This window comes from Triticum urartu, chromosome 5A (assembly GCF_056163025.1).
Source record: "Triticum urartu cultivar PI428250 chromosome 5A, HENAU_Tu73, whole genome shotgun sequence".
Taxonomy (NCBI): domain Eukaryota; kingdom Viridiplantae; phylum Streptophyta; class Magnoliopsida; order Poales; family Poaceae; genus Triticum; species Triticum urartu.
Window position 1 is genome coordinate 545,032,586 of NC_141877.1, and position 13,813 is coordinate 545,046,398.

Genomic DNA, 13,813 nt, shown 5'->3' on the forward strand with positions numbered 1-13,813 from the left:
TGCCAGTATGACGATCACTCGTGGATGGAAAAGGGGAAGGGGAGTGGCCAAAAGATATGGCGTCTTGACATCCCAATAGACAAATGAGGTAGAGGCGGGACTGATTCGACCAATGCCGACAACTCGCCATCAATGAAATAACAGAAGGAAGGGGAACAGTAAAGCTTCCCTGATACCGTGATTCCGGCACCGCCGGCCTCCAGAAATCTCGCTTTACATCAAATAGGGTATGAATTTTTGAGAATCATCAAACAAGTTATGAGTGTGTAGGGCCAACCAGATCGTGCAAACCTCTGTGAAAAAAGCGCAAGCGGGTATTTTCTCACCCCGTTCGATGAGAGGGCGCCTTGGTCGGTCACGGGAGCAGCACACAATTGATACGTATTGCCTATCACTGTGATCGCCCACGTGATCATTGGCATGGGCCAGCCCATCAAAGACTATGGGGTATGAAGCGTTCTTCTCGAGCGGGATTGGTGAATTTTTCGAGAGCTTCCCAATTGGTTTTGGGAAGCTTACGGGCCAGGTTTTTTTTCTAGTTGTTTTTTCTGTCAATTGTCCTTCCTTTTTCCCTACTGTTTCTTCTATTACTTTGTTTCGTCAGCATTTCTTTTGCATTTTCACTTTTATTCCTTTTATTTTTCATTTTTCAAATTCGCAAACCTTTTTAATTTTTTGCAAAAAATTTCGAGATCCAGAATTTTTTGAATTTCACAAATTTCTTTAAAATTAGTCAATGTCATTCAAATTTGCATGTTTTTAATTCATAATTTTTTTCACAAAATTTTTAAATTTATGAATATTATTCAAATAAGCGAATGTTTTTCAAACTCATGAACATATGTTGAATTTACAAACACTTTTCATATTCGCAAATTTTTTCTAAAGTCACGAATAGTTTCTGAATTTGTGAACTTCTTTTGTATGTTGGGTTTATATTTTGAAATCATGAAGCTTTTTTGAATTCACTAACTTTTCTTGAATTTCATGAAAAAACAATTCACAATTTTTAATACGTTGAACATTTTTTTATATTTTTATAAATTCAAATATTATTGAATTTTGTGAACATTTTCTGAATTCATGAAGTTTTTCTGAATTTACCAACTTTTTTGAATTCATAAATTTTTAATCTGTGAATATTTTTAAACTTCTTGAAGTTTTGAAAATCATTAACATTTTTTGAATTCCTGATAATTTTTTGAATACATGAACATTTGTCAAATCTGGAAAAAATATTCAAACTGATGAACATTTTTTAATTTGCGTACATTTTTTTACATTTTTACAGTTTTTAGTATGGTAGAGAAAAAACAAAATCATAGATAAGAAGCTACTTCTGGGCCGTTCTTGAAAAGTCCGAACTCTTTCCAGCCGCCTCCTCTTCCAAGAAAAGCTTGGGTTCGTGCCTCTCGCCGGCTCTGCTGCAGGTCTGCCTCGTTTTCGGTGGCCCTAGGGCCATGGGGGCGCGGTGGATCCTCGCAAGGGCCGACGGGAGGGCTTCGTTGTTAGGGTTTGTGTCCTACTCAGGAAGACGAGACGGCGACGGCTCCCTGAAGATGGAATAAAGGTCTTCCCACCTAGTCCCCGTTCCGGTGGTGCGTCTAGCATCGTTGGTGGGCGTGTGAAGGTGTGTCTCCGGCGAATCTATCCTCGATGGATTCGCTCGGATCTGATTGTGGTTCGTCTATGTTTGTGTGTCCTCAGGTTGGATCCTTTCGATCTACCTTATTCTTCATCAGCGACGGTTGCTGTTCTGGTGCGCTGGTCCTACGGGGCCTTAGCACGACGACTTCCCTACTATCTACTATAACAAGTTGTGCCCGACTCCGGCGAGGGAGGGGTGATGACGGCGGCGCGCCTTCGGCTCGCTTCAGTGATTGTAGTCGTCGCTAGGTGGTCTACGAATCTGGATGTAATTTTTATTATTTTCTAGTGTTTGTTGTACTGCCATGATAGAAGATGAATATATTGAAAGTTTTCTCAAAAATAAATAAATAAATAGAAGTCACCAACGGAAGGTAATGGGTCGGCTCACCCCACGCGCGACCAGCGAGAGGGATGTCTGGACATATGCGCACTACGCTACTAGCGAGTTCTATATAGAAGCTCCCAGAGCAGCGGCCCAGATATGTTGAGGTGGCAGTGACGCGCAGCTTTGTAACCAGCCAACAATCCTGTGCGTTCACATGGGAGATCCAGCGGCCGATGAACTTCAAACACTATGCGAAGTCGTAGCTAGCTGAGTTTTTGAACATTTTTCAAATTTGCATACATTTTTAAGTTTTTTTTAGTGCCGTAGAAAAAAAGGACAACACCCCAAAATCATACCTATTTGTCTACGTTACAGAAGTCAGCGGCCGAAGGTAATGGGGCCGGCCCATCCAAAAAGGGAGAAAACTCCCAAAACATACTCTCTCCGTTCAAAAATATTTGTCATCAAAATGAATAAAAAGGGATGAATCTAGAACTAAAATACATCCAGATACATTCTTTTTTATTTATTTTGGTGACAAGTATTTCCGGACGGAGGGAGTACGTACTTGGCTACCAGCGAGAGGGAGAAGTATGGACGTGTGCGCCTGCGGGCGACCCGATTGTAGTGCTTGTAGTGAGCGCTATGTACAAGCTCCCAGAGCAGCGGCCCTGATATGTTGAGGCGGCCATGACGCGCAGCACTGTAACGACCCGACAATCTTGTGTGTTCATACGGGAGAGCGGACGGCTGACAAACTTAAAATACTGTGGAAAAGCCATGGCTAGCTGAGTTTTACTGTCTTTGTAATAATATAACTAGCTGGGTTACCCACGCATTTGCGCGGCTAGATTAGCTAAATATCATAAATTTATGTCTTACTTTCTATCATATTTATATTATTAAAGTGTTGTTACGTGGGTACTTTAAATTATTGAGAACTGTGTAACCATAATATTTTCACTATCCGTTTCAATCAAAATCAGGTGCACAGATGGAATTTACTAAATAAAGATACATCAAGTTGCTTGTAAGAAACATTGGTGTGTAACAAAGGTAAGAAACATTGGTGTGTAACAAAGGTAGATCGTCGTGAAATTGCAATTTTCTTCATTCTTATATATTTTTTCTTCCGGTCTTTCTTGTACCTTAGAGCCCATAGGCTTTTCTTACAGAGGACTAAAACATAATCATGTTCCTCCATCCATCTCATTTCCAGCCACAATTTTCTTTTGATTCTCTGCTCCATTTTCTCAACCTCTTTTCTTGCTCTCTTCTCGCTATGCATGTTTATACATTTAAGCAACATGTGCATGTTGATACATCAACATGATGCATGTTCTGTTATTAGATATCTCGTCATTATATATTCAATGTTATCAAATGTAAAGTATATTGTGAAATTTATTTTGTATATTATTCCACATTCACGTGCCTATTCATTTCTACACATGACTATTTAATAATTTTGCTATTTAGAGAACTGGAAACTGGCAACTGAAAACTGGCAAAAAATATCGAGTCATATGTGCAATGAGTCATGATTTTATTTCTACTATGCAAACAACATGAAAACATTTTTTCTCCAACTGCATAAAACTAGAGAGTGACCAAGCATTTAAAGTTATAGCTCGCACCAATACACAACAATTTATATGCGGTGATTCTAATTAGTGAGCTTATTGGATATCTCGGTTTGTCGATTGATTATTAATTAATCATATTGATAACCTCGGATAATCCAAAAAAAATTGAATTTCATTTGAAATGTAATCGGGCATATGCAGTTAGCTTTGGATCTGTAACATCCCAAATTTTCAATTTGGATTGTTATACATTAGATCATCATGCATATCATATTTTATTTTCTATTTTTGTTGATCCTAGAAATTCTACGCAACTCAATGACCCACGGAGAGAGTTGGGGATTTCGTTATTTTCATATTTGAGTTTTCTCAAATTTTGAGAATAGGATCATTTGATTTTATTTATTTTATCATCAATTATTTCTATTACAAAAATATGAGAGAGGGAATAAAATGACTTTCCCAAAATAAAGAAATATTGAGGATTTAATAATAAAATCAAATAAGATTTTATTTCGGTGTTTTATTTGAATTTAGGAAAAATGTGCGTTTTTCAAAATTGCATTTAGGGCCCAAATAAATGTTCACCTTGTGCGGCTTGATTTTAGAATCCCGCTAAAATTTATTTCGGAATTTTTGGAGTCCGTTTAGTATTTCTTTTTATTTTTCTTCCGAGCAGAATAATTAAAAAAACGAACCGACCTACGGGCCGTGTCCGACTAGGACTCCGGCCCGAGGGGGGGCTTTATAAGCCGGGGCAGCCCACCCCGAGGGAAGCCAGCCCCCAGCCCAGTCGCCGCCGCCGCCGACGTCCGCCGCCGCCACCGCCGGATCCCGCCACAGAGGTTCGTCGCGCCTCGATTTCTGTGCCAAAAAAAAGAAAAAAAATATTCGGCGTTCGTCGTTTTTCTTTTTCTCGGATTAAATCCGTGATTTTTCTGATTGCGATTCCTGATCCGATTTTCGTTTTAGTTTAACTTTTCACTCGTTTATCAGAATCAGGCGATTCAAGCGCCTAGGGATTCGTCTCGAAACCCTCTATCCGTTTAACCAACTTAAACAAGATTTTGCTACTGTAAAATTTTCCCTAGATCCAGATTACTAGAACGAAGTTGTTTTCTTTCGCCGTTTGACTTTCGTTGCTTCATTCGATTTGATTCTTTTTGCCAACCGGAGTTCTTAAGTTGAACCTTCTGATTAGATCTCTTATTTGAGTTTTACCTGTGCATTAGATGAGTACTTATTGTATTCTTGTTTGTTTGTCTGCGATAGAGTACCCGGAGTGCGCCACCTGTTACTTCGAATCGTTAGGTTTTGCGGATCATCAGCAAGGCAAGTAACACTTTGATCATACCTTTTCTACTACCCAGTTTTATTGCATTAGATCAATCCTCACACATTGCATGATTAGGATCTAATTAAGTTGTGGATGGGAAGTAGATGAGGTAGTACCTATTACCTGTTTATTATCAAACCTTTGACAGTTACTTCTACGTTTGCTTATTATGCCATGCTATGCTAGTAGACGTGGATTGGGTGAGTGATATCCATGACAGATGTGAGATTGTTAATTAATGGTTTATCTAAGGTGGCAACTTAAACACACATCTAGGTGGATTGAGGCACCTGTGTATTCGAGGACTTGCCTGTTTTTTTTTGGACCACCACCCAGGCTCAAAGGGATCATGAGACTACTCATACTAGAAACTTCCGTGTGCAGCCACAAGCTATTATGGGCTCTAGCATAGTTGACTAAGTTGTGCGAACTCTTACAGTGGTAGACTAGCAGATGTAGGGGATGTAGGTGGTACGGTCTACCCGATCGTAAGGTGCTAGCGCTTCTGAAAGACTATGTCTCGGTCATCCGTCTTCTCAAACACCCTGTAGTGCGAGAAACCAAACGGAGGCGATCGAGTCTTGTGGGGAAAAGTGCGCAAACCTCTGCAGAGTGTAATAAACTAATCATGGTTAGCCGTGTCCCCGGTTATGGACATCTTGAGTATCTAGTACTTGGATTTTCATGTGAATCTCAACATGTTACTCTAAATTAATTTTGTTGGGTTATGTTAATGATGATGCTTAATTGGGATTGAGAATGCTGTCAACCATTCTCAATGTTTAACAACCACCATGATAGTAATTAAATTTTATTCCTTTGCAGTAGGGAAAAATCGGCTTTACGCAAAACAGTAACCATAGAGCTTTCCACCGGCCAAATATGCATATAGTATAGCTGTTTCATTCCATTACTCTCTATGTATTACCTTGCCAGCATATTCCATGTGCTAACCCGTTTTCGGGCTGCAACTTTAATGTTGCAGACTTTTCAGACGACGATTAAGGAGTTTTTAGGTCGTGGTTCTATACTCAGTGATGCCGTTGGAGTTGATGGACTCACTTATCTTCCAAGCCTTCCGCTGTTATCGTTATTAGATGGCCTTAAGCCATATTTATTGTAATAAGTTCTCTTTTGAGACACTCGATGTAATAAGTGTGTGATTGCTACTCTGCTATAAATCCTCCGAGTACTGTGTGGTGTCAGCATTACTGATCCAGGGATGACACCGGAGCACAGAGATCAGACTGTTTGAGGTCTGGTCGCTATAGAGATGGTATCAGAGCACACGCTGACTGTAGGACACGACCACTAAGCACAAGACCTAGATCACTATTCACTCTCTTCTATTCTGACCTCTCATCTTTTCTACTCTTTAGGATGGCGGATGCAAGGAACAAGTTCACACAACCGGATGAAGATACACCCTTTGGACGTCACTTGAAGGAAGTCACTAGATACCTGAACATAGGAGTACCTAGCTTCACGGGAACCTACAACGCCACTTTACCTGAAGAAGAGCGCTGGATGATTCAAGTTCAAGTTCCAGGAAGGACGTTCATGCCAGTCACTGAGCCCGTAGAATTTTCTTTTGATGCACAAACTTGGAGTCTAGGAAAGAGCATGGCAGCTCACATCGCCATGAGACGCATTGGAGAAGTCTACCGCAAGGATCTCAAGGATACTATCTACCAGATTTGTGGGCGCCGAGATGAGCACTGGGAGATGATCAGCACCAGGAAGGATAGATCAATTGTAGCTTTTATCCAGGAGCTAAACCAGCACATTCGACGACAGGAGAACCAGATGTGCGCCGACATGATAGATCTGAAGAAGGCTAAGACTAGAATCAAGGAATTGGAGGAAGAACTCAAGGCTACACGGGAAGATTATGAAGAAGAAATAGAAGTATTGGTGGAGAAGAATGACGACCTAATCAAGAAGATTGGAATATTTATGGGAGGCCCTACGCCAGTAGATGAAGACGAAGAACCCCAGGAAATTAGCCTGGAAGACTACATCATCATAGATGGCACCGACTCGGAAGCAGATAGTAGCGATGATGACTATGTTGATGAAGCTGGAGCAGATATCATGGAGTCCACGACCGTAGAATATTTCTAGTAGACCGCCTCATCAGTAGTAGTAGTCCACCATGTAAATATAGTAGTCCGAGCACTTTTGCGATAGATAGATCAATTGTATGCCTTTGTTTGATTGATTGAAGTGAATTGTTTGTTTTGCCTCATGTGCATATGGGTAGTGTTTTCTCTTTAGACCCCCTCTATTCTTATATCTCATCTCTTCTAAAACCCTCAGATGCCTCTGAGACGTGACCCCGGATTTGCCTTTCCACCGGAGCTCACCCAATTGATCCAGCAGCAGAACAAATTGATGCAGTTGCTAGTCCAAAATCAGAATCAGGGGAACAACAACAACAACCCACCACCACCACCACCTGTTGACCACTTAGCCCGTTTTCTTAGGCTGAATCCGCCGGTGTTTTCCAGTAGCACCGAGGCGATAGTAGCAGATGATTGGCTCCGCAAGACAACTAGGGAGTTGACCACAGCAGGATGCACAGATGCGGAAAAGGTGAAGTTTGCCGCACATCGGTTAGAAGGACCCGCAGCATCATGGTGGGAGAATTTCACAGCCACTTTCCTTGTAGACACTGTCACATGGGACCAGTTTCAGCAGGCTTTTCGTACTACCCATGTTTTAGCGGGAGCTATGGCCATGAAGAAGCGTGAGTTTCGCAACTTGTGCCAAGGAGGAAGGACAGTTGGCCAGTATGTGGAGGAATTTAGTAAGCTAGCACGTTATGCCCCAGATGACGTCGCTACGGATGCAGCTAAGCATGAGAAGTTTCTGGAAGGACTGAATGATGAGTTGAGCATGTAGTTGATGGTGGCAACTTTCAACAACTACCATGAGTTGGTAGATCGTGCTCTTATGATTGAAGGGAAGCAGCAGCAAATTGAGAATCGCAAGAGGAAGTATGGACAAGGAAAGTACAATTCAGGAGCTCAGCAGAAGCCCCATTTTACCCCTAGACCGGGAGGACATTTTCAGCATACCCATGGAGGAGGTAGCTCGCACAACCACAATGGCACCAAGAATGGTAATGGCAATGGAGGAAGCAACGGCCAGAACCGCACCAACCCCTCAACCTCAGCCAAGAAGGACCTAAGCCAAGTCATTTGTTTTAAGTGTTCGAAGACCGGACATTATGCCAATGAATGTCCTGAATTACAAAATGGAAATAGCAATGGAAGTTCTGGGAAGAAGCCGAACCCTTTTAACAGGGGACAGGTGAACCACGTTAGCGTGGAGGAGGTTGAAGCTCAGCCCGATGCAGTAATAGGTAAGTTTTTGGTTAAGTCATTTACTGCACTCATTCTTTTTGATACTGGTGCATCGCATTCATACATCTCAAGGGGATTTGTGGATAAGTATAACCTATCAACCCAAGCCCTTAGGTCACCCATGTTAGTAACCTCGCCCGGAGCAGAGTATGTGGCTAGTCTATGGTGTGATCGGTTACCATTAAGGATTGGTAACTATGTTTTTCCCTCAGACCTAATAGTATTGGAATCTCAAGGATTGGATGTGATATTAGGCATGGATTGGTTATCAAAGTATGAAGGGAATATTGAATGTGCTAGTAAGTCAATTTTGCTTACCACACCAGAAGGGAGAAGGATCAAGTATGTATCCCGGCATGAGCCAAAGAGGACTCAAGTAAATTGCCTAACAGGAGTTGTGCAGGAGGAAGTACCAGTGGTAAGGGATTTCCCTGATATATTTCCAGAGGAGTTGCCAGGCATGCCACCGGATAGAGATATTGAGTTTTTGATTGAGCTATTGCCAGGCACAGGTCCAATATCAAAGAGACCATATAGGATGCCAGCAAAGGATTGGGTGGAAATTAAGAAGCAGATTAAGGAGTTACTAGATAAGGGATATATTCGCCCAAGTTCTTCGCCTTGGGGATCGCCAGTACTACTAGTGGAGAAGAAGGATGGAACGTTAAGGATGGTTGTTGATTATCGAGGATTGAATGAAGTAACAATCAAGAACAAGTACCCACTACCAATGATCAACGATCTGTTTGATCGATTGCAAGGAGCTAACGTATTTTCCAAGATCGATCTGCGATCAGGATACCACCAGTTGAAGATTCGAGAACAGGATATTCCGAAGACAGCTTTTACCACCAGGTATGGGCTGTATGAGTATACCGTTATGTCATTTGGTCTGACTAACGCACCTGCCTATTTTATGAACATGATGAACAAAGTGTTTATGGAGTTTTTGGATAAGTTCGTCGTAGTGTTCATTGATGATATCCTGGTTTATTCGAAGAATGAAGAGGAGCATAAGGAGCATTTGCGTTTGGTACTTGGAAAGCTCAGAGAACATCAACTATATGCCAAGTTCAGCAAATGTGAGTTTTGGTTGAAGGAAGTAGGATTCCTCAGACATGTTATATCTGGAGAAGGTATAGCAGTAGATCCCGCTAAAGTTGAAATTGTGACCAAGTGGGAAGCCCCAACAACAGTTGGAGAGATCCGGAATTTTCTTGGACTCGCAGGATACTACCGGAGATTTATTGAGAATTTCTCAAAGATTGCGAAGCCTATGACTGAGTTGTTGAAGAAGGATACCAAGTTCATATGGACAGAGGAATGTGAGACTAGTTTCCAAGAGTTGAAGAAACGTTTGGTTACCTCACCAGTATTGATCTTGCCAGACCAGACCAAGGATTATGAGGTGTATTGCGACGTTTCACGTTGAGGACTTGGAGCAGTGCTTATGCAGGAAAGGAGAGTTGTTTCATATGACTCAAGACAACTGAAGCCTCATGAGTTGAATTATGCCACGCATGATTTGGAGTTAGCAGCCGTAGTGCATGCATTGAAGACATGGAGACATTTTCTCATTGGAAATCATTGTGAGGTGTACACGGATCATAAGAGTTTGAAGTACATTTTCACACAGAAGGAGTTGAATCTCAGACAAAGGAGATGGTTGGAGCTTATCAAGGATTATGATATGAAATTGCATTATCATCCTGGAAAGGCTAATGTAGTAGCAGACGCATTAAGCCGTAAGAGCCATGTCAATACGTTAATGACGGGAGAAATACCAAGGGAGTTAGCCGAAAATCTTCGTGAACTATGTTTGGAAATAGTTCCGAGAGGCTATGTAGCAGCATTGGAGATTCAGTCAACTTTGATGGATAGAATTAGGGAAGCTCAGAAAGCTGACAAAGAGATTGCCGCTATAAAGGAGAAACTGAGCAAAGGAAAAGCTAAAGGATTTCGTGAGAATGAGCACGACACCCTATGGTTTGAAGACCGCGTTTACGTGCCCAATGACCCGGAGATCAGGAAGTTGATACTGCAAGAGGCACACGATTCACCGTATTCGATTCACCCAGGAAATACTAAGATGTATTTGGATTTGAAGGATATTTTCTGGTGGACCGGAATGAAGAAGGATATTGCAGAGTATGTAGCAGTTTGTGATGTATGTCAGAGAGTAAAGGCAGAGCATCAGAAGCCAGCAGGATTGTTACAACCATTGTCGATACCCGAATGAAAGTGGGATAAGTTAGGCATGGATTTTATCACGGGATTGCCCAGGACTCGTTCAGGCTATGACTCGATTTGGGTTGTAGTCGATCGATTGATGAAAGTAGCTCATTTCATCCTAGTAAAGACCACTTATACCAGTGCTAAGTTGGCAAAGATATACATGACCAGGATCGTATGTCTGCATGGAGTTCCAAGGAGTATCGTATCAGATAGAGGAACCCAGTTTACCTCAAAGTTCTGGAAGCAGTTGCACGAAACTTTGGGTACCAGGCTAGAATTCAGTACAACTTTTCATCCACAGACAGATGGACAGACCGAGAGAGTCAATCGGATTTTGGAGGATATGCTGAGAGCTTGTGCGCTAGATTACGGATCTAGTTGTGACGATAATTTGCCATATGCAGAGTTCTCTTACAACAACAGTTACCAAACCAGTTTGAAGATGGCCCCTTTCGAAGCTTTGTACGGAAGGAGGTGCAGGACACCGTTGTCATGGGACGAAGTTGGAGACCGCCAGTTGTTTGGTCTTGACTTGATTAAAGAGTCTGAACAGAAGGTGAAGTTGATTCGCGATAGGCTCAAGGTAGCCCAGTCCAGACAGAAAAGTTATGCAGATTCTAAACGCAAGGAGACAGTTTACGAAGTCGGAGATAGAGCTTATCTTCGAGTATCTCCACTTCGAGGAACAAAGCGTTTTGGAGTTAAAGGGAAGTTACCACGATTTGTAGGACCATATCGAGTTTTGGAGCGTATGGGAGAAGTGGCCTACAAGTTGGAATTGCCCGAAGGATTGTCAGGAGTACATGATGTGTTCCACGTTTCTCAGTTAAAGAAATGTCACGCGGAGATGGCTGACATACCGTTGAGAGACACAGTGCCTTTGGAAACTATTCAGTTGGACAATGATTTGACCTACGAGGAGAAACCAGTTAAGATCCTCGAGTTTGCCAGCCGAGTTACTCGCAGCAAGGTTATTAAGTTTTGCAAAGTTCAGTGAAGCCACCACACGGAGGATGAAGCCACCTGGGAGCGAGAGGAAGATTTGCTCAAAGACCACCCTCACCTATTTTCTAGCCAACCCGAATCTCGAGGGCGAGATTCATCTTAAGGGGGGTAGGTTTGTAACATCCCAAATTTTCAATTTGGAATGTTATACATTAGATTATCATGCATATCATATTTTATTTTGCATTTTTGTTGATCCTAGAAATTCTACGCAACTCAATGACCCACGGAGAGAGTTGGGGATTTCGTTATTTTCATATTTGAGTTTTCTCAAATTTTGAGAATAGGATCATTTGATTTTATTTATTTTATCATCAATTATTTCTATTACAAAAATATGAGAGAGGGAATAAAATGAATTTCCCAAAATAAAGAAATATTGAGGATTTAATAATAAAATCAAATAAGATTTTATTTCGGAGTTTTTCGGTGTTTTATTTGAATTTAGGAAAAATGTGCGTTTTTCAAAATTGCATTTAGGGCCCAAATAAATGTTCACCTTGTGCGGCTTGATTTTAGAAGCCCGTGAAAATTTATTTCGGAATTTTTGGAGTCCGTTTAGTATTTCTTTTTATTTTTCTTCCGAGCGGAATAATTAAAAAAAAACGAACCGACCTACGGGCCGTGTCCGACTAGGACTCCGGCCCGAGGGGGGCTTTATAAGCCGGGGCAGCACACCCCGAGGGAAACCCTAGCCAGCACCCAGCCCAGCGCCGTCGCCGCCGCCGCCGCCGACGTCCGCCGCCGGATCCCGCCGCTGAGGTTCGTCGCGCCTCGATTTCCGTGCCGAAAAAAGGAAAAATAAATATTTGGTGTTCGTCGTTTTTCTTTTTCTTGGATTAAATCCGCGATTTTTCTGATCGCGATTCCTGATCCGCTTTTCGTTTTAGTTTAACTTTTTGCTCGTTTATCGGAATCAGGCGATTCAAGCGCCTAGGGATTCGTCTCGAAACCCTCTATCCGTTTAACCAACTTAAACAAGATTTTGCTAATGTAAAATTTTCCCTAGATCCATATTACTAGAACGAAGTTGTTTTCTTTCACCGTTTGACTTTCGTTGCTTCGTTCGATTTGATTCTTTTTGCCAACCGGAGTTCTTAAGTTGAACCTTCTGGTTAGATCTCTTATTTGAGTTTTACCTGTGCATTAGATGAGTACTTATTGTATTCTTGTTTGTTTGTCTACGATAGAGTACCCGGAGTGCGCCGCCTGTTACTTCGAATCGTTAGGTTTTGCGGATCATCAGCAAGGCAAGTAACACTTTGATCATACCTTTTCTACTACCCAGTTTTATTGCATTAGATCAATCCTCACACATTGCATGAGATTAGGATCTAATTAAATTGTGGGATGGGAAGTAGATGTGGTAGTACCTATTACCTGTTTATTATCAAACCTTTGGGAGTTACTTCTACGTTTGCTTATTATGCCATGCTATGCTAGTAGACGTGGATTGGGTGAGTGATATCCATGACAGATGTGAGATTGTTAATTAATAGTTTATCTAAGGTGGCAACTTAAACACACATCTGGGTGGATTGAGGCACCTGGGTATTCCAGGACTTGCCTGTTTTCTTTTGGACCGCCACCCAGGCTCAAAGGGATCATGAGACTATTCATACTAGAAACTTCCGTGTGCAGCCACAAGCTATTATGGGCTCTAGCATAGTTGACTAAGTTGTGCGAACTCTTACAGTGGTAGACTAGCAGATGTAGGGGATGTAGGTGGTACGGTCTACCCGATCGTAAGGTGCTAGCGCTTCTGAAAGACTATGTCTCGGTCATCCGTCTTCTCAAACACCCTGTAGTGCGAGAAACCAAACGGAGGCGATCGAGTCTTGTGGGGAAAAGTGCGCAAACCTCTGCAGAGTGTAATAAACTAATCATGGTTAGCCGTGTCCCCGGTTATGGACATCTTGAGTATCTAGTACTTGGATTTTCATGTGAATCTCAACATGTTACTCTAAATTAATTTTGTTAGGTTATGTTAATGATGATGCTTAATTGGGATTGAGAATGCTGTCAACCATTCTCAATGTTTAACAACCATCATGATAGTAATTAAATTTTATTCCTTTGCAGTAGGGAAAAATTGGCTTTACGCAAAACAGTAACCATAGATCTTTCCACCGGCCAACTATGCATGTAGTATAGCTGTTTCATTCCATTACTCTCTATGTGTTACCTTGCCAGCATATTTCATGTGCTGACCCGTTTTCGGGCTGCAACGTTAATGTTGCAGACTTTTCAGACGACGATTAAGGAGTTTTTAGGTCGTGGTTCTATACTCAGTGATGCCGTTGGAGTT